This window comes from Bubalus kerabau, chromosome 10 (genome assembly GCF_029407905.1).
Source record: "Bubalus kerabau isolate K-KA32 ecotype Philippines breed swamp buffalo chromosome 10, PCC_UOA_SB_1v2, whole genome shotgun sequence".
Lineage (NCBI taxonomy): Eukaryota > Metazoa > Chordata > Mammalia > Artiodactyla > Bovidae > Bubalus > Bubalus kerabau.
Window position 1 is genome coordinate 9,886,264 of NC_073633.1, and position 21,197 is coordinate 9,907,460.

Genomic DNA, 21,197 nt, shown 5'->3' on the forward strand with positions numbered 1-21,197 from the left:
AACCTTTCCAGCCAATTCTCAGGGTGGGGAGGGAAATGTAGCTGTGGGGGAAGTGCTGAGGAGTTTGCATTTAGTTCTAAGGGCAGCAGGCCAGCCCTGGAGGTTCCATCAACAGGTCTGAGATTGCCTAGAGAGCTGTGGGACACCACCCTCTTGATCCCAGTCAGCCGTCAATCAATGAGGCACTTCTGACCGATGAACATACGTCAGATGCTTGCTTCACGACACGCCTAGGGCTATCTGCTCTCTGAACATCCTCTCACTCACGCTTTACCACAACATCCTGTGGCAAGAGGTCTTTTCCTCATTTTAAAAATGCAGAAACCCAGCTTCAGGAAGGTGAGGTTGCCCAAAGTCTCAATATCACCAAGTCAAAAAGTCAGAATTTGAGCCCCCGTCTGTCTGACTCCAGAATCCTGATTCTCAGCTGCTGTTATTTCAGTTTTCCTACAGAGAAAGAAAGTATGCCCTTCAGGCTTTCCAAAGAGATGGTATGAGTTCCCCGGGCATCCGCAGCAGAAGATACTTCCTCTTTTGCTGTCTTTGATCTTCGTGGTTATAGATTTCTAACTCCTTCCCTGCAATGGGCTTGACGTTCGGTGAAACCTCTTACGGCAGGATACAATTTCTGGCTGGGGTTGTTCATTAGAGAGAAAGGCCTTGGGCTCCTGGTGGTCTGAGTTTTTGTCCCACCATTTCATGTCTTCTGAGCTGACAGGGATCTGAAGCTGGGATTGTTTTCACTTCTGCTCTCAAGCCCAACTTGTCCCAAACACTGCAGCCCACTTGATGGGGGAGAGTGTCGCCCTCTGCACAGGCTGAGAGGTGAAGGGACCCAAATATTATCTGGAATTTGGGGCAGGTTCTGTAACCGCTGCTGTTGGCACATCCAAAGAAGAGCCCCACCCATGTGTGTCCACCAGCCCAGAAAGGCAGGGTGCAGCAAAGCGGGCCTTTTCCTGTGATGACTGTCATCACTTGGGCATCACAGTGCTGGAAAGATGACCTGGGCTGGAAGCCAGAAAACCGACCTCTTCCATCTGCTGAGCACCCACAGGTAGCTTAGTATCTCTAGGCTGCTCTGCAGTGCTCAGTCGTGTCAACTCTTTGCGACTCCCTGGACTGTGGCCTGTAGCCTGCCAGGCTCCTCTATCCATGGGATTCGCCAGGCAAGAACTCTGGAGTGGGTTGCCATTTCCTACTCCCAGGGATCTCCCCAACCCAGGGAGTGAACCTGCATCTCTAGCATCTCCTGCCTTGGCAGGCAGATTCTTTACCACTGCATCACCTGGGAAGCCCCAAATATCTCTGTGAGGCAGAGATTATTATGAGTCCCATTTGACAGATTGTGAAATTCAGCTTCAGACGTCACTTGTCCAAAGATGCACAGCTGGTAAAGAGGCAGGCAAGGCTCTGAACCAGATCTAACTCCACTGTCTCTGAGTGTCCATAGCCAACCACCATGCCACCCCGCCCCCCGCCAACTAAGACATGCATATAATTCGGTTCATTTGCTGACTATTTGTGTGACCAGTTCTTGCTGAGGTGTTTTCTTTTCAGTGAGAGACCCCAGGCCATCTGCCTGGCCTCTGCCAGCGGTTGATGTGGGCAGCTGAAGCCACATCGGGTGACAACAAATTCCCTTGGTCATTGTTGTTTAGGAGCATCTCTATTTCTCCTTTTTTTTTCCATGTGGGTGAAGGGCACATAAGTTCAAAGTGCGCAGTTCAGTGGCACTCAGCCCATTCATGATGTTGTGTAACTCTCAGCTCCACTTGGTTTTCAGTCATGGTCATCACCCTGAAGGGAGCCGACGCCCGTTAAGCAATCACTCCCTGTCTCTGGTTCCCGGCAACCACAGACATGCTTTTGGGCTCCATCGAGTTTTCCTGTTCTGGACACTGGGGACACAAGGAAAGGAGGATCTCTGAGTCTCTTTTCTAGCCTCTGTTTCCCCTTCATCCACCTTGGGGCTCAGGCTACATATTCAAGCATCATCTTGGACCACTGTCTTTCCTTCATCCCCAGCATTCAACCTATCAGCAAAGTTGATGGATTTTCCCTCTGAAATACGTACCTCTTGGATGAGGCTACTTTCTTTGGCTGCTGCCATCCTGCCCGAGTCCAGGCCAGCACCATCTCTTGTCTGGACTTTCGTGACAGTTGTCAGCAGGCATCTCTGCTGCTCCCTTTGGTCTCCAGCACTGCCCTCTTGCTCCTGTCTCATCCACATTGTGCCTCACACACGCTCCTTGGCTCACAAGACATCCGCTCCGGGATCCATGCCCCATCTCTCTGACCTCCTTCCTCGGCCTCAGGACTCACTGGGTACCCGGCACTCTGACCCTGCCCCAGAGCCTTGGGCATTCACAGTCTCCTCCTCGGGCCTCTGCTTTGATCTGCTGCTATGTGGACACTGGCATCTTGGCTCAAATATCAGTTCTGTGGAGGGCATCCTTCTTGACCCCTGGAGCAGCTCCTTGGACCCTCACCATATCTCTTTCCACAGAGAGAGCCAATTTTTTTTGGCACTTTTTTCTTTTTTTCCCTATTTGTTCACTGTATCTCTCTCCTAAATAGAACATAGGCATCATGAAGGCCAGGATCAATTTTTTGTTCCCTAACAGGCACTTAATGGGGGCTTGATTAATATTTATTGGGTTGACTGATGCATACTGAAAACAACCATCATTGCAAGATAATACCCCATTTGTGGGGTGCTTTGAAAGTGTAAGCAATGCTCTAAGAACTGATATTTACATACTTTATCCCATTTAATCTCTCTGCAACAGCCTTCCTACATGGACACCATTATTTATCTCCACTTTATAGATGAGGAACTTGAAGTTTATGGTGCTTTATAACCTGATCAAAGCCCATGACCAGACTTGAGGTAACAAGTGTGGGGAAGATCTGGGTGGGGGTACTTTCCAAGACAGGCATTGCTGCTAAGTCACTTCAGTCGTGTCCAACTCTGTGAGACCCCATAGATGGGAGCCCACCAGGCTCCACCGTCCCTGGGATTCTCCAGGCAAGAACACTGGAGTGGGTTGCCATTTCCTTTTCCAATGCATGAAAGTGAAGAGTGAAAGTGAAGTCGCTCAGTCGTGTCTGACTCTTAGTGACCTCATGGACTGCAGCCTACCAGGCTCCTCCGTCCATGGGTTTTCCAGGCAAGAGTACTGGAGTGGGGTGCCATTGCCTTCTCCGAAGACAGGCATTGGATGGGGCCAAATGAAAATTCTACCTTGAGTCTTCTGGGGGAGATGATACCCTGGATTGCCAGTGTTTGCAGGGGGACCCAAATCTTTGCCACCAAGGACAAAACTCCGTGGGGTGCAGAGGCTGGGTAGAGAGGGCACTGGGCAGGGAATTTGGAACCTGAGTTTGAGCCCCTGGTGTGACTCTGACTTGCTCTGTTACCTCCCACAGGTTTTATACCACCAGTTTCCTCAGCAGAAAAGAGGGAAGATGGGCTTAGAATATCTTAAAAGTTTCTTGTAACAATTTGATGTGTGTGTGGTGTCTGGAGGGGGTGGGAGGGAAAGAATCACAAACTCCCAGACTAATTAAAATAAGAGGGTTCTGGGTAGAAACAACACTCAGTGGTCATCTGGTGCTCAGGAACTCCTTCTATAGCATCCCAGAGAGGCAATCATCCCCGAGGGCCCTGCATACCTCCAGGGATGGCGGCTTACTAGCTTATAAATTATTTGCCAATCGTGGCCATTTAAAAAACCATATAGAATCCTACCTACTCTTTCATTTGGAAGCATACCCCCATATTGCATACCGAATGCATTAGAATACTCCTAGAACACATTCCATAGAAAATAGGATTTATATTTAGCTGTTTAGTATAAGGAGCTGCCACTGACTAGCTGTCGTAAATTGTCAATTAAACAAATATTTGTAATTTGGTGGGGTTTTTTTTTTCTTTCATTTTAGATCTGGTATTTGTGTGTGTGTGTATGTGTGTATATGTGTATATGCGTGTGTGTACGTGTGTGTCTGTGTGTGTGTCTGTGTGTGTGTTTGCAGACATTTTTGTAGGCTACTGAAAGGCTATGAAGCCCCAGAGGACATATCTAAGTCCCTTTTTCTGAACAGCCTCACAGAGCTCCTGACTTGTTGCTTCTCGGTGATACGGAAGTCCTCAGGCCCTCCAGCTGAACACCTCACGGTCCTTGTCACTGCCAGTATTGCCCTCACCAGAACCACCACCACCACCATCACATCACCACGACGGGCATCACCATCAGCGGTGACAGTAGAGTTGGGCACCAGAACCACCCCCCAATACGCATGTTCCTTCCTCTCTGTTCTTCCCCCCAGCCTCACTTCAGTAAGGCGTTGCCCTCCCAGCAGGGCACGTAGCTTGCTCTTACAAGGCGAAAGTCCTGCAGCTCACTGGGTCACCTTAAAGATATCCACAGCAAACAGCAAAGGCTTGCCAGGAACATTCACACACTGGTTATCTTAGGTAATCCTCTCTGCCCTCCCCCACTTTCCACACCCTCCAGTCCTGCAGGAGAACTCCCTGCGGGACTGCCAGGGCAGTCACTATTACTACACTTTGCAAAGATGGCTTGGACATGCCGAATGCCTGGGTTGAGGTCACACAGCTGGCCAGAGGAGGGAAGGGCCCTCTTGGTTTCCAATTGCAAACAGCATACCCTGTCTGAAGCCTCCTATGTTTCCAAACTTCATGCATTCATGGACCAACTCCATGATTTTGCCAAACCCACAAAATACACCAGTTCTATTTTGTACTTAACATTTTTCTTTAAAGTGATGGAATGGATTTATCTCTGGGCTTTCTATTTTGTTCCATTGATCTATATTTCTGTCTTTGTGCCAGTACCATACTGTCTTGATAACTGTGGCTTTGTAGTAGAGCCTGAAGTCAGGCAGGTTGATTCCTCCAGTTCCATTCTTCTTTCTCAAGATCGCTTTGGCTATTCGAGGTTTTTTGTATTTCCATACAAATTGTGAAATTATTTGTTCTAGCTCTGTGAAGAATACTGTTGGTAGCTTGATAGGGATTGCATTGAATCTATAGATTGCTTTGGGTAGTATACTCATTTTCACTATATTGATTCTTCCAATCCATGAACATGGTATATTTCTCCATCTGTTAGTGTCCTCTTTGATTTCTTTCACCAGTGTTTTATAGTTTTCTATATATAGGTCTTTAGTTTCTTTAGGTAGATATATTCCTAAGTATTTTATTCTTTCCGTTGCAATGGTGAATGGAATTGTTTCCTTAATTTCTCTTTCTGTTTTCTCATTATTAGTGTATAGGAATGCAAGGGATTTCTGGGTGTTGATTTTATATCCTGCAACTTTACTATAGTCATTGATTAGTTCTAGTAATTTTCTGGTGGAGTCTTTAGGGTTTTCTATGTAGAGGATCATGTCATCTGCAAACAGTGAGAGCTTTACTTCTTCTTTTCCAATTTGGATTCCTTTTATTTCTTTTTCTGCTCTGATTGCTGTGGCCAAAACTTCCAAAACTATGTTGAATAGTAATGGTGAAAGTGGGCACCCTTGTCTTGTTCCTGACTTTAGAGGAAATGCTTTCAATTTTTCACCATTGAGGATAATGTTTGCTGTGGGTTTGTCATATATAGCTTTTATTATGTTGAGGTATGTTCCTTCTATTCCTGCTTTCTGGAGAGTTTTTATCATACATGGATGTTGAATTTTGTCAAAGGCTTTCTCTGCATCTATTGAGATAATCATATGGTTTTTATTTTTCAATTTGTTAATGTGGTGTATTACATTGATTGATTTGCGGATATTGAAGAATCCTTGCATCCCTGGGATAAAGCCCACTTGGTCATGGTGTATGATCTTTTTAATGTGTTGTTGGATTCTGATTGCTAGAATTTTGTTAGGGATTTTTGCATCTATGTTCATCAGTGATATTGGCCTGTAGTTTTCTTTTTTTGTGGGATCTTTGTCAGGTTTTGGTATTAGGGTGATGGTGGCCTCATAGAATGAGTTTGGAAGTTTGCCTTCCTCTGCAATTTTCTGGAAGAGTTTGAGCAGGATAGGTGTTATCTCTTCTCTAAATTTTTGGTAGAATTCAGCTGTGAAGCCGTCTGGACCTGGGCTTTTGTTTGCTGGAAGATTTTTGATTACAGTTTCAATTTCTGTGCTTGTGATGGGTCTGTTAAGATTTTCTATTTCTTCCTGGTCGAGTTTTGGAAAGTTGTACTTTTCTAAGAATTTGTCCATTTCTTCCACGTTGTCCATTTTATTGGCATATAATTGTTGATAGTACTCTCTTATGATCCTTTGTATTTCTGTGTTGTCTGTTGTGATCTCTCCATTTTCATTTCTAATTTTATTGGTGCTGGGAAATCTGGTCAACCACTTGTAAAAGAATGAAACTAGAACACTTTCTAACACCATACACAAAAATAAACTCAAAATGGATTAAAGATCTAAACGTAAGACCAGAAACTATAAAACTCCTAGAGGAGAACATAGGCAAAACACTCTCTGACATACATCACAGCAGGATCCTCTGTGACCCACCTCCCAGAATATTGGAAATAAAAGCAAAAATAAACAAATGGGACCTAATTAACCTTAAAAGCTTCTGCACACCAAAGGAAACTATTAGCAAGGTGAAAAGACAGCCTTCAGAATGGGAGAAAATAATAGCAAATGAAGCAACTGACAAACAACTAATCTCAAAAATATACAAGCAACTCCTCCAGCTCAACTCCAGAAAAATAAATGACCCAATCAAAATATGGGCCAAAGAACTAAATAGACATTTCTCCAAAGAAGACATACAGATGGCTAACAAACACATGAAAAGATGCTCAACATCACTCATTATCAGAGAAATGCAAATCAAAACCACTATGAGGTACCATTTCACACCAGTCAGAATGGCTGCGATCCAAAAGTCTACAAGTAATAAATGCTGGAGAGGGTGTGGAGAAAAGGGAACCCTCTTCCACTGTTGGTGGGAATGCAAACTAGTACAGCCACTATGGAGAACAGTGTGGAGATTCCTGAAAAAACTGGAAATAGAACTGCCTTATGATCCAGCAATCCCACTGCTGGGCATACGCACTGAGGAAACCAGAAGGGAAAGAGACACGTGTACCCCAATGTTCATCGCAGCACTGTTTATAATAGCCAGGACATGAAGCAACCTAGATGTCCATCAGCAGATGAATGGATAAGAAAGCTGTGGTACATATACACAATGGAGTATTACTCAGCCATTAAAAAGAATACATTTGCATCAGTTCTAATGAGGTGGATGAAACTGGAGCCTATTATACAGAGTGAAGTAAGCCAGAAAGAAAAACACCAATACAGTATACTAACGCATATATATGGAATTTAGAAAGATGGTAACAATAACCCTGTGTACGAGACAGCAAAAGAGACACTGATGTACAGAACAGTCTTATGGACTCTGTGGGAGAGGGAGAGGGCGGGAAGATTTGGGAGAATGCCATTGAAACATGTAAAATATCATATATGAAACGAGTTGCCAGTCCAGGTTCGATGCATGGTACTGGATGCTTGGGGCTGGTGCACTGGGACGACCCAGAGGGATGGAATGGGGAGGGAGGAGGGAGGAGGGTTCAGGATGGGGAACACATGTATATCTGTGGCGGATTCATTTTGATATTTGGCAAAACTAATACAATTATGTAAAGTTTAAAAATAAAATAAAATTAAAAAAAAAAATAAAGTGATGGAATGAATTGCAAAAGGAATTTTGTCTTATTATTACAATAACCACCAGGATCACTTTCCCTAAAATAGGCTACCCTGAAAACAAAGGCAGCGGAAACAGAGCTGATGCTATTAAATTCCATGTAGCTGCTGCTGCCTGAAAAGCCAGCCTAACCCTCTCCTGGTTAGAAAGGCTGTGCTACAAAGGTGTTAAAGACACATTAGCACTTAACTGATAACTTTCTTTAAATAAAGGAGAAAGTCTGAAGGAGAACTAAAAAGCCAATCTATTCACCGTGTGATGGGATGGTTGTTGTTATCTGAGACAACTGACCATCCAAGTCCACCCCAGGGCACTCAGGGCCACCTGCCACACTTGAGTATTTCACTCAACCCAGGAAGCTAACACGGTGTAGTGGAGAGGAACCAGGAACCTGTCGGAGGCTCAGTTTTCCCATCTGTAATGAGCATAAAACCACAGCATGCGATGCTGGCAAGATGAAATGTGAAGGCAGCGGGATGCTAGAGACGTGGTGGCCCCTTGGTAAATATCTCTCCCTGCCCCCTGGCCATTCTCTGGTCTTCTTGCCCGCCCTCCTGCAAGAGAAGGCACCCAGGTAAACACATCTTCGTCTGGAAGGTCTGAGCACAGGGGCAGCTCCTGGGCAGCCCTGCACAGTCTCCACGGCTGGCTGGGACCGTGTGCGGGTCAGAGGGCTTCTCCTCCCAGCCTGCCTCTCACCTCTCCCCAGCTCAGCCCTGATGCAAATAAGGTCTTTCCCAGCAACTGCCACAGGTTCGGATCCTAGCTCTGCTACTTGCCAGGGAGGCACTGTTAGCCAGGCAGCTCTGCATTGAGCCTGTTTCCCTTTCTGCAAAAAGGGGATACTAGTCCCAAACACACAAGGGTGTAGAGTGGCTGGTGGGGGGTTAAGAGCAAGGTGCCTCCAGGACCGATGACTTGGGCCACGTTCTGGCCCCACTGCTTCTTTATGCGGCCATAGGGAGCAGGGACTTGGATTCTCCCACCTCAGATTCCTCACCTGGCACAACGGAAATACAAGGAATCTTTCCGTTATCTGACTGTTGTGAGGAGTAGCTGGGCAAATGTGTGTGACGCTCCAGAGACCACTAAGTGCTGAGCGCAAGTGAGTGCTCTACAGATGCACAAACACTCGCACAATCGGGACAAGAGCCCGCCTCCCTCCAGCTGCCCGCTGGCCTCCGGGTCCCTTCAACCCCCAAGGCCCCGCCCACACCCCCTCCCTCAGCTACACGCTCCCAGCCCCCAGCCCTGTGGGACCAAATGACTGCTGCCTGGCTTCTACTCCGGATGCAGGCTTTCTGAAGATGCTCACTCAACACAATTCCAAATACACACAAACTGTAGGCTTAACTGTATTATTTATGACAGGTGATGCTGCAGATGACTTTCATATGTTCAAAACTAGAAGAACAGAGGCGTAAATTGTGTCCTAATGGAATTACTAGACCTGTTGCTAGCACATTTTGGAAACTATGAAATAAGGGGAAATGCTTGCATTTAAGTAGTAAAACAGTAGGATTCAGATTGTATACAGAGGATGACTGTAACTGTGAACTCCTACCCTGTTAACCGGCTGGGGAGAAACACAACAAATAAAGTTTATGTCTAGAAGGGAAGGCTGGATGGTAATAGTGGTTTTCTTTGGATGGTGATACAATTTTTTGTTACTGTTTTCTTCTGTATCTCCTTATTCAAAATCTTCTACACTTGAGAATTAATCCTACTGGGACTAAAAAGCAACAAGAAGATGCAGAAGTGTATCTAATATATTCTCCTTATATCAAAGGTGAGAATACACCATATATATGTAAACATGTGTTTATATATTATGCTTCCCAGGTGGTGATAGCAGTAAAGAACCCACCAGCCAACGCAAGAGATGGAAGAAACATGGATTCAACCCCTGGGTCGGGAAGATCCCCTGGAGGAGGGCATGACAACCCACTCCAGTATTCTTGCCTGGAGAATTCCATGGACAGAAGAGCCTGGCAGGCTACAGTCTATAGTGTCACAAAGAGTCAGACACGACTGAGGTGACTTAGTATGCATGCATGTGTTTATATATGAAGTGTATATGTTTTTGCATGAAGAAAATCTGAAAAGATATATTGCAACAAAATAAAATTGACCCCCTCTTTTGGGCAAGGTAGATGGAGCCTTTGTATATTATATCATGTACCTTCGTATGGGCTTCCCTGGTGTCTTAGCTGGTAAAGAATATGCCTGCAATGCAGGAGATCTGGGTTCAATCCCTGGGTTGGGAAGATCCCTTGGGGGAGAGTATGGCAACCCATTCCAGTATTCTTCCCTGGAGAATCCCCACGGACAGAGGAGCCTGGCAGGCTGCAGTCCATGGGGTTGCAAAGAGTTAGACACGACTGAGTGACTAAGCACACACACACCTTTGTATGTTGTACTTCTGAGCCATATCAGTGTTTTATTTAATGAAAAAGTGAGAAGAAAAAGTCTTAGCTATCTAATAAACCTTTAGCAAAAGGCGGTATTTCCCCAAATAGGGGCAGGGTACTGCTTAAACAAAGGAATCTGTACTGGGAATGACTCAGGGGTGAATCAGGTCAGCTGGGGTCTTGCTGGAATGAGTCCACCAGCATGTGCTGTGACTGACAGGCCCTGTGGATTGCAGGGCTTTCCAAAAAGCCAAATCACATCCCAGACCCACCCTCTTTCCGCCAGCCCTACTTTTACCATGGAGCCTCCCCTGACAATGATACTCCCAGGACCTGTCAGGGAATGCAGGGCAAGGGAAAGGTACTAGGGCAGAGAAAACTAGGAGGCTGGTCAGACCTCCTAGGTCCGAGGGTCTCCTGACCCAGGCAGGCTGTGTATGAACAGTCTACATCCTCTGGGACTGTGGGGTATGCAAGCATGGTGACTCAAAGAGCAGATCGGGACTTGGGCCAGAGGGAAGGACACTGTGGTTAGTAAGGGCCCAGTGCCACGGAATCACCACAGTCTTCAGGAGAAATGGGAAATATGATGTTTAAGTGAGTGAGTGAGAGTCGCTCAGTTGTGTCCAACTCTCTGTGACCCCATAGACTGTAGAGTCCATGCAATTCTCTAGGCCAGAATACTGGAATGGGTAGCCTTTCCCTTCTCCAGGGGGTCTTCCCAACCCAGGGATCAAACCCAGGTCTCCCCCATTGCAGGTGGAATCTTTACCAACTGAGCTACCAGGGAAGCCCATAAATGAGTACTTCTGGCTTTAAAATAAAACATCTAGGGGACTTCCCTGGTGGGTCAATGCTAAGACTCCGTGCTCCTAAGGCAAGGGTGTGTGCATGCTAAGTCGTTTCAGCGTCCAACTCTTTGCAGCCCCATGGACTGTAGCCCACCAGGCTCCTCTGTCCATGGGGATCTTCAGGTGAGAATAATGGAGTGGGTTGCCATGCCCTCCTCCAGGGAATCTTCCCCACCCTGGGGTTGAACCTGTGTCTCTTATATCTCCTGCATTGGCAAACGGGTTCTTTACCACTAAATGCAGGGGGGCTGGGTTCAGTCCTTGCCCAGGGAACTAGACCCTGCAGTCCTAGAAGTAAAGATTGAAGATCCCGTGCACTGCAACTAAGATCTGGAGTAGCCAAATGAATAAATAAATATTTAAAAAGAAAGAAAGGAAGGAAGGAAGATCTGAAAATATATACAGTCTTTGAAAAAAATAAATAGAAGACCCAAACTTTTCAATGAAATCTCATTTTAAAATAATGGCTTAAAAAAAAAAATCTTACAGTTTCCTGAGAAAGTCCTCCACCAGCAGGCGTCTAGGACCTTGGCACATTCCTGGTGCTCTCAGAGAGCAAGGTCAGCCCCCAGGATCTGGTTGCTTTTCTAACCACCCTCCCGCCTTTCATACAGCTTTGCAAATTCTGCCCTAGACCAAATCCATCGGTCAGTTGTTCAGGGTTGCGGGGGCTGGGGAGTGTGGTACGGAGTCCCAGAAGAGGGGTGATTGAGTCTAGCAATGGGCTTTCTCTGGGGTAGTGAGTGCTCTACGTCTGGAAGGGACGGGCAGAGGTGCCATAGCTGGGACTCCTACAGCCTTCAGAGGCCAGAGTGTCTGCCCCTTCTGCCCTCCCCAGCCTGTTTCCCCTCCCCTCTTATCACAGCCTGTGCTTCAACCACCCAGAAGGCTTCACCCTTCTTTTCACTCTCGACAGTCTCACAGCTCTGTGCCTTTGCACAACCCAACCCCTCGGTCTGGACACCCTCTACCTCTGCCTCTGTGGTCGTGTCTCAGCCACCAGGAAAACGCCACCCTCACGGGCCAGCTCGCACAGCTCCCATGCCTCCCCATCACAGCAGCCTGGGAGGCTGGCCTTGGCATTTCCCGTGTCGTTCATTATTTAGACTCCCCGATCTCCTTCGGGGGCTTCTGTCTGCCAAACGGCTTTAGGCTCTGCCCCTTCCCTCCAGTGGCAGTGCTCCAGCCTTCATCTCTGCTCATCTGGAAAGAGCGAGGGCATCCAGACGGGGTGCCTGGTCTCCCCTTCGCTCCCCAGCACCCTGGCCTCTGTGCTGTTTGGGGAAAGGGCACTTTTCAAAAGTGCAACCTGATGGCCTCTGTCCTCAGCCTCCGATCTCTTCCTGGCTCCTGCAGCCTCCAGGGCTAAGTCCACACTCTTCTGCTTGGCACTGCAGGCTTTCCATGATCAGGATCTCGGCACATCGAATCCTCTGTTACCTCCTTCCACTGTCCCCGGAGCCTCAGGCAAAACCTAATTGCTCTGAATGCCCTGAGCACACCTGGAGGCTTTGCAGCCGTGTCTCCACACCTCTTTCTATGCCTTTAATACCCAGACACTCTGCCTACCTGCTGCACTCCCGTTCACCCCCACACCCAGCTCTGCGAATCCTCCCGCTTCCCCGCCAGGGCAGTGGGTATTCCAGTCTCTGAGGTCTACTTGCAACTTCAGGGCTGCTTTTGTCCTGCTGTTGGCTACAAGCCTGCCTCCCCCACGACACCTGAGTCTTTGGGCAGGGGTGGCACTCATCTGCCTCTATGTCTTTGGGGCGGCACCCAGGACTAGGCACAAGCAGACCACCAGGAAGTGTTTGTTAAGTGACTGAGTGAGGGGGCCGGATAGCTCTAATGCTCAGAGAGGGTTTGGAGGTTAGAAGATTACTCTCCTGGGGAAAGTGGGTGACTCTAGAGCTGAAAGTGGCCAAGGTAGAGACCTGGGCAGAGCTGTTGACAATTCTTCCTACTGTTCCTGGCTGCCACATGCTCCTGGAGACTGTCCCCACGGGGCTGGTGATAATCAGCCACGGTGCCTGCTACGATCCGTGACCAACTTGGCTCTAGCCACCTTTCTCTCACTGCCATGGCGCCAGGCCGGTGCCTTCTGGCAGAGCTACCACAGGGAAGCTGGCATCAATGAAGGGCAGAGTTAGAAAGGCCCTATGAGGTCAGCCAGCTCATATACCTGTGTCTGTTTTCAGATGGGGCAGCCGGGACCCAGAGAGGGGCAGCCACTTGCCCGGAGTCACACAGGAGGCCAGTTCTTCTGGATTTTATAAGATATTAAAAGGATACTCAAAAGAAACTTTGAGAGGGGATAGAAAAAGCCTGGGGCGGAGGCTGTCAGGGAAGGCCCTTGAGACCAAGAGAACAGGGAAGCTCTTTCTGAGGCTGACCCCAGACCTGCTCCCCATGCAAAGGAGGATGGGGTGGCAGTGGGGGATAGGGGAAACCCCCTTCAAAGGACTTGCACAGTGACGAGCTTGCTGCTTTGAGGTCGGCTTGGCCATAGCAGAGTGAGGGCAGATGCACTCAAAGATGGGCACAAGGCCCTGTCGTGCAGGCCTGGTACTGCGCTGTGGGGTTTGTCATTCGGTCTAAGCAAGGGAAGCATGCAACCAACTTTTAAAGCTGATCTGAAAAGACAGTGCTGCAAACAAGATACACAAATGGCCAAGAAGCACCCCCAAAAAGCTGTTCAAATTCATTAGCCATCAGGGGAATGCAAATCAAACCCACAATGATATCACTTCACACCCACTAGCATGGCTAGGATCCAAAAGTCAGATCATAAGCACCGGTAAGGATGGGAAGAAACTGGAAACCTCAAACAGGGCTGGTGGGAAGGTAAGATGGTGCCACTGCTTCAGAAAACATTCTGGCGCTTCTTCAAAGGGTTAAACCTAGTGTTATCATACGACCCGATAATTCTACTTCTAGGTATATACCTCAGAGAAATGAAAATTTATGTCCTGACAGAACCTGTACACAACTCTTCAGAGCAGTGTTACTCATAATAGCCAAAAAGGTAGAAAAGACCCAATTACCCATCAACCATCACCTGATGAATGGATAAACAAAATTTGGTCTATCCATGCAATGGAATATTATCTGGGCCATGAAAAGCGGTGAAGTACCGACACACGCTACAGTAGAGATGGGCCTTGAGGACACTATGCTAATCGAAATACGCCAGACCCAAAAGGTCAGATGTTGCATGATTCCACTGACACAAAATCTCCAGAATAAGCACAACCACAGAGACATGAAGCAGATCAGTGATTTGTGGGGGTGGGGGATAGGGAGTCACAGCCAATGTGTACAAAGTTTCTCTTTGGGGTGGTGAAAAGGCTCTGGAATCAGATAGCAGTCATCGTTGTACAGCTCTGTGAATATACTCAAAGCAACTGGCTTGTATATTTGAATGTTATGACAGATGAATTATATCTCTATAAAGCTTTCATGTTTTTTTTTTTTTTTAAAAGACCACTCTGGCTGGTGGTGGGGGCAGAGTGGCAGCAGGGAGGCCAGGAGTGCCATCACGGGCTCCAAGGTGGCAGTTGCTAAATATCCATGGACGCCCTGCATGGGCCAACCCTGTTCAGGAAGGCCCTTCTCTTCTGTTCCAGGGTTTCTCAACTCCGCACCGCTGACATTTTGGACAGGTAAATTCTCTGTTGTGGGGGCCGTCCTGTGCGTTGTGGGATGTTTGGCAGCATCCTCGCCCTCTACCCACTAGATGCCAGTACACCTCCTCAACCCCAGCTGATAATAAAACTATCTCCATATGTTGATAAATGTCCCTGGGTCGCCAAACTGCCCAGTTGAGAACCACTGTTCTAGCCTGTCTTGCTCACCTGATGGGGTCTTGCTTATCCTTCCAGAACCATTTCAGATACCATGTTGTCTGAAAGCCTCCATTCTTCCTCCTCTGAGGCCCCATGGTCCCTAAAACAATTCTCCACACCCACCAGGAAAGCCCCGTGGATACAGTTTACATACCACTCTCCCCACGTCTGAGTGGGGATGACACCTTATGTGCCTTTGGGTCCACAGCACAAGGCCTGGCACTTCAGAGGTCACTGCTAAGCCATTTCTTTTCTTTTAAAAAGGAACTTGATTTAATTTTGGGGGACATGCCCCACAGCTTGTAGGATCTTCGTTCTCCGAAGAGGGACTGACCCTGGGCCCCCACAGTGAAAGGCTGAGTCGTAACCACCGAACCACCAGGGAATTTCTTGAGTCATTTCTTCCCCTGGAAAGTGCAGAGGAGCACTTCCTCCCCCAGGGTTTCAGTGATAAGTACTAAGATGCCAACTGATGGCATCTGTTGACCCTTCCTGACTGCAGCTAGGAGTGCAGACTCTGAGTTTGGGTGACCTGGGTTTGGACCCTGTGTGACTGGGGAAGTGGCTGAAGGTGTCTCACTCTTGGTGTCTTCTCTGAAAAATGGGGCTCTCGCTAGCACCTGCCTCGCAGCCTTACCACGAGCACACAGTAAAAACGTAACTAATGCCAGATGTTGGCGGTATTAAAAATTTAGTATTCCTTCTTCCTTCTAAGATGCCTGCCAGGCCTCAACACAGAGGTGTCTCTATTGCCGACAGGCCCCCATACCCCAGCCGTGTCCTGGGTGCTGGCCAGGAAGAGGTGGGAGTGGGTGGGGTAGATGGTCCTTAAAAGTCAGACAATTCTCTGTCCACTAATTATTATAGTATATGTTCCCTGCATAAAATCTGGAAAGTTCATAAATTATAAAGGGGGAATAAATCTCCCACGGGCAAACACTGTTAATGCCGTTTGACTTACATCCTTCCAGTCTTTTTTCTAAGTACTTGCCACCAATTTGTGATGCCACATATTACACATATGCATGTCCCCATCCATGAAAGGGAAGTCGCACAGTCGTGCCCGACTCTTCGCGACCCCATGGACTGCAGCCTACCAGGCTCCTCTGTCCATGGGATTTTCCAGGCAAGAGTACTGGAGTGGGGTGCCATTGCCTTCTCTGTCCCATCCATGAAGAGCTGTCCATTTCTCATAGAGGACAGGCTGGTGATTGCCCAGAGGAAGCGGCTGAGGTGGGGAGCAGTGGGAGGATGGGATTAGCAGGTGTAAGCTGTTAGATATAGAATGGGTAAATAAGGTCCTACTGCACACCACAGGGAACTGTATTCAGGAGCCTATGATAAACCATGATGGAAAAGAATATTTGAAAAAAGAATGTCTCTCTCTCTAAAATGTATATGTATGTATATATATATATATATACGTATAACTGAATTACTTTGCTATAACAGCAGAAATTAATACTATGTTGTAAATCAACTATAATTTCAAGTGTTTTTATACTGTGGTAAAATACAGATAACATAAAATTTGTCATAAAAAAACTGTCCATTTTTATTAGCCACCTGACTGTTCCACAGTTTCCTCAGTTGATTTCCTACTTTCAAACATTCAGGTCCTCTCAGTTGATGAATCTCTTTCCAGCTGAGCCTTGGCTTATATTCCCATCATCTTGTTTGGATGTCCTCCTCTTCTCTTAGAACATTTTTGGCAAAGGAACCTCTCCAGCCTGCTGCAACACCCATTTTCCCAGAGCAGGGTGTCCATTTTCCCATCATCATAGACATTCTCCAGAAGCTGAGCTAAATCCTTGAGATTGCGACCCAATCCTGTTTCTGCTTCTCTGGGGCCCTGGCGGGGATGGACCACAGCTGGATTTGTTTTCCCCTCAGACAGCCCAGCCCGGACGGTCAGTTCCATTAGTCATCATGAGAGGATGCAGAAGGAAGATTGCTCTTGCGACCTGGAGAGGCAGCCGAGGTTGAGGTGAACTGGGATGAGGTGGCAGGAGAAGGAAAAGAAGTTGGCGGGATAGAGTGAGTCAGCCTGCTGTCTGCTTCCCATGTGGAGTTGGGTCGTGACCTTCCTTCCTTCCAGACTCCTGGAGAAATCGCCTGGCAAAGGCACCCCCCAACACACACCACAGCCAGAGTTCAGACTTGCTTTCTCCAGCGATTATGTAGCACCTCTTCCTAACACATGTGTCACAAGAAACCAGGCAACGAGCACGCAACTAACCAGGTGCCAGGAACGCCATCCACCACCAGATTTGGGGCGCAGTTTGGTGCTCTGAGAAGCACTCTACAGTCAGGCAGGACTGGGGCCAGCCCCAGGGCAGGCACTTCCCACCAGTGTGACGCTGTGGAAATCACAGACGCTGTGAACCTTGGTTTTCTGTAAACTGGGGTTTAATGGCACTGGCTTCCCGATTATTGCAATGACTATAGCCGATACCATATACATGACTCACTGAGTTCCCAGGCCTAGCAGGTGCAAAAGAAATGTTCTTTTTTTATTCTATTCAATTCTCCTCATAACTCAGGGTCAGAGGTGTCAATAAATATCATTTACTAATTGCCTTGCATAACCTCCAACAACAGGAATCTCACGAACAGGAGGAATTCATGACTTTCTATTACAAATAAGGAAACTGAGGCTCTGAGAGCTTCCCTCAGGAGTCTTTACTGGATATAAGCTGTCATCTCAAAGGCTGCACGTTTAAAATAACCACCAGGATGTATCTGGGTTGGGGAGGGGTCTCCTGACACCACCCCCTCCTCATTCCCTGGGCACTGCTTCATGCCCAGTTGGACCACTAACCAGCTCTGGCAAAGGAGACCAGGACGGATCTGGCACATACAAATGAGTTTTCAGGAGGCAACCAGAGCCAGGACTCTGGGCTCCCGAGTTAGGATATGACAGCTGCCACTGGGGAATACCACGACCTGCAGGTACCTGCCTGCCCCACCTTCTTATCCTTGAGTCTGGCCCTATTCATGGGGGAAGAAGCTGAGGTTCCCATGCTCAAGGTCAGCTGCATGCCTTAGGCGGCAGAACTGCGTTTCCAAGCCTCCAAGCCGAGGCCACCTGCCCGGCTCCATCCTGGAGGCTCGCTGTCCAGAAGCTCCCGGTTCCGGGTCCTCGCTCCCGGGCATCGGGGTGACAGTCCAGGAGGGCGAAGGCTCCCTAAGGAGCTGGGAGCCTCCTCCCTGCCCACCCCCTGCCCTCTACCGGCTTTCCTTAAGCAGAAAGTCGTGCCTTGCGCCCACAGACAGCGCTCTGAGAAAACGCCAGCGCCCAGACATAGGGACAAAACACGGGCTGTTTCTGCGAAAGTGGGTTTTCCAAATCCATCCCCACGGGGGCAGCGGGGACTTCCGCGCGATCCCGCGCCCAGAGCACCACCGCAGACCCACCGGGGCTGCATCCCGCGCTTGCCACATTCCCAGGGCTCCACCCCCGCGAGTCACAAAAGGAAACTGAGTCTCGCCGGCAAAGGGACTGGTTCAAGGTCAGGTACAGCCCGCACGCGGACGGGCCGGGGCTCGAACCTGGGGTCAGGGTCAAGCTGGCGACGGGGAGCCGGGGGCAGCCGTCAGGGGCGCCCCTCCTCTCCTCCAGGGCCTGCCCGGGGACCCCGCCCCGCGCCCAGGCCCGGCGGGGCGACGGCGGCCGCGTTACCTGGAGCTGCTGCCGCCGAGGTGGCTCCGCTCGGGCTCGCCTCCGTCCTGCGCCCGCGCCGGCTGCGCTCCGGGCAGGGATGGAGCGGGCGGCGCTCCCCGCCCGCCCGCGCCCTGCGCCCTGCGCCTCGCACCCACTTCCTCGTCTCCGCCCCCAACTCGCTGCTCCTGGCTCCCGCTCTCTCCTTCCCTTCCTTCCCTCTCCAAGCCTCCTTCTCTCCCTCTCTGTCGTCTCTTTCCTCCACGGCGCACGCACACACTCACGTCCTCTCCTCCTTGGCTTTCCTGCCTCTCCCACACTCTCCCACGCTGTCTTTTGCTTTCTCCTGGACCTTCTTTCCTTCTCTTTGCCTCTGACACTTTCCCTTTTGTCTTTTTTTTGGTCACGCTCCCCCGTCTTTCCCTCACTTTCCCCCCTCCCTCCCGCCCGCTCCCCCCACTGCCTGGCCTGGGACCCAGATTCCAGCTGTGCCTTCCCTGGCTAAGAGGAAGGGGACTCCTGACTGTGGTCCAGCGCTGGTTTCTGCCCCCAGCTGGAGAGCCTGCCCTGGGAGGGCTAGACCCATGGGATCAGGTGGCACCCGCTACCCTTGGGTGTCCAGCTCTCAGCCACCCTGGAATCAAGCTAGAAGAGAGAGGAAGAACTAGTTTCAGGGGGAAAGTCTGGACAATTCTGGGATCTGGACTGGAAACAAAGAACGCCTGAGGCTTAAGGGCACAGAAAAATCTGTTAAGGGGTTATTAATTAAAAGAAATATCAGTGGAGTTTCAGAAATCCCCAGAGTGGACTTGTTCTAGTTGAAGGGAGAGATGGAGAGAGAGAAAAGGTAGGAAGGACAGTCTTGGGAAAAAGGGCTCTTTGAGTAGGGAAAATTACACCCGCCTTTCAGATGAAAACATAGAGGCCCAATGGGAAAAAGCCTCTATTACAGATCCAAGTATCAAGGCTGCTATGCTAACCCAGCAGACCTTGGTAGAGTGGAGCCTGGGTGGGCAGGGTGGTGAGGGTTGTGCCAGGCCTGGTTTGCTAACCCAGTGTAAGCGAGGCAGGCAGTCAGAGGGGCTGCCCCATCTGATACGTGGAGGGGAGTTTCTGCAGAAGCTTGACAAAGCAGGGGGAAAGGGAGCTGGTTCTGCTGAGTCTAAGTTTCAGGTATGTGCTGCTGCTGACTGACACACCACCCCAAGTCATTCTGTCGCTGTGGACCCCCACCCCGCACCCCCGCCCCAAGGCTATATGTGTGCTGAGATGCAGAGACTAAGGTTATAGTTCCCTGGAGCTTAGAGGTCACAGCTTCTGGGGGAGGCTGTTGTAGATGGTGTATCCAAGTCACCAGTGTCTTGGAATGACAGAAAAAGCCACCAAGCTGGTCTCACAGACTTTACTCCTGCTCACCAACAATTCACAAAGTAATGTATGTGTGTGTGTGTGTGTGTTGAGTCTCTTCAGTCATGTGTGACTCGTTTGCAACTCTGGACCATAGCCCGCCAGGCTCCTCTGCCCATGGGGTTCTCCAGACAGGAATACTGGGGTGGGTTGCCATGTCCTCCTCCAGGGGATCTTCCCAACCCAGAGGTTGAACCCACATCTCTTATGGTTCCTGCACTGGCAGGCAGGTTCTTTACCACTGGCGCCTCCTGGGAAGCCTCACAAAGCAATATAGGTTATCTCAAACAAGTATAAATTAGATCATGCCTTTCTACTTCCCTGAAGAAAACTCTTACAGGGCTTTGTGTTGCAGTTAGAATAAAATCAAGGCTCCTTATTGCCATCCACATGATCTGGCCATGACCCACCTCTCTGAGCGCATGTCTCACCATTCTCTGCCTCTCTCTTTCTATTCCTCATCCATAGCACCTTTCTCCTTGTGCTCACAACAACCCAGCTGGATCACACCACAGACCATTTGAACTGGCTGTTCTCTCTACTTCCCCTACATCATTTTGCAGCTGCCCCAAAGTCAGTGAGACCACAAAGCCTGATCATCCTACTTACAACAGTCACTTCCTTGCTACCAGTTTTTTCTATCACCCCTTTCTTATTGTAATGAAAACATTTATCACTATGTCAAATTATTTTGTTTATTCATTTGTTTATGTGCTTATTGCCTGCTCTAGCGTGCCAGAATGTAACCAGTGAAGGAGTTGGAAACTTGTTTGTATAATTCCCTGTGTCTCCCCAGAGCCTGGAACAATAACAAATGCTTTAAAAGTATAGGTTGAATGAGTGAATGAAGAGATGCTATAATGAAGAGGTTTAGAAAATGGAAAAGTTGGTTGACCCTGCCAAAGAAAATGAAAATTGTCTATAGAGAGGCATGCTTTTTAAGGCAGATCTTAAAAGGAAAACAACACTTCACAAGGTGGAGAACCGCAGAAGGGCCACAGAGGCGGAGGAAACAGCTCGGTGAGCTGCACAAGCCGTCAAACAGCCTGGAGCATTCAGGCTGGCAGGAATCAAAATGTGGGGACGCTTAAGAGGATGCCCGTGGGATCCTAGACTCGATCCTGTGAGCCATGGAGGCAGGTTTTCACACTGGGTGACTCCCAGAGAAGAGACGGTTCCAACGACCTTTGTCTCTGCTCTGTGGGCAGAGGAAGCAGATGGGGCAACAGCACTTGGGCCAACAGTAGAATGAAAATGAGACAGATT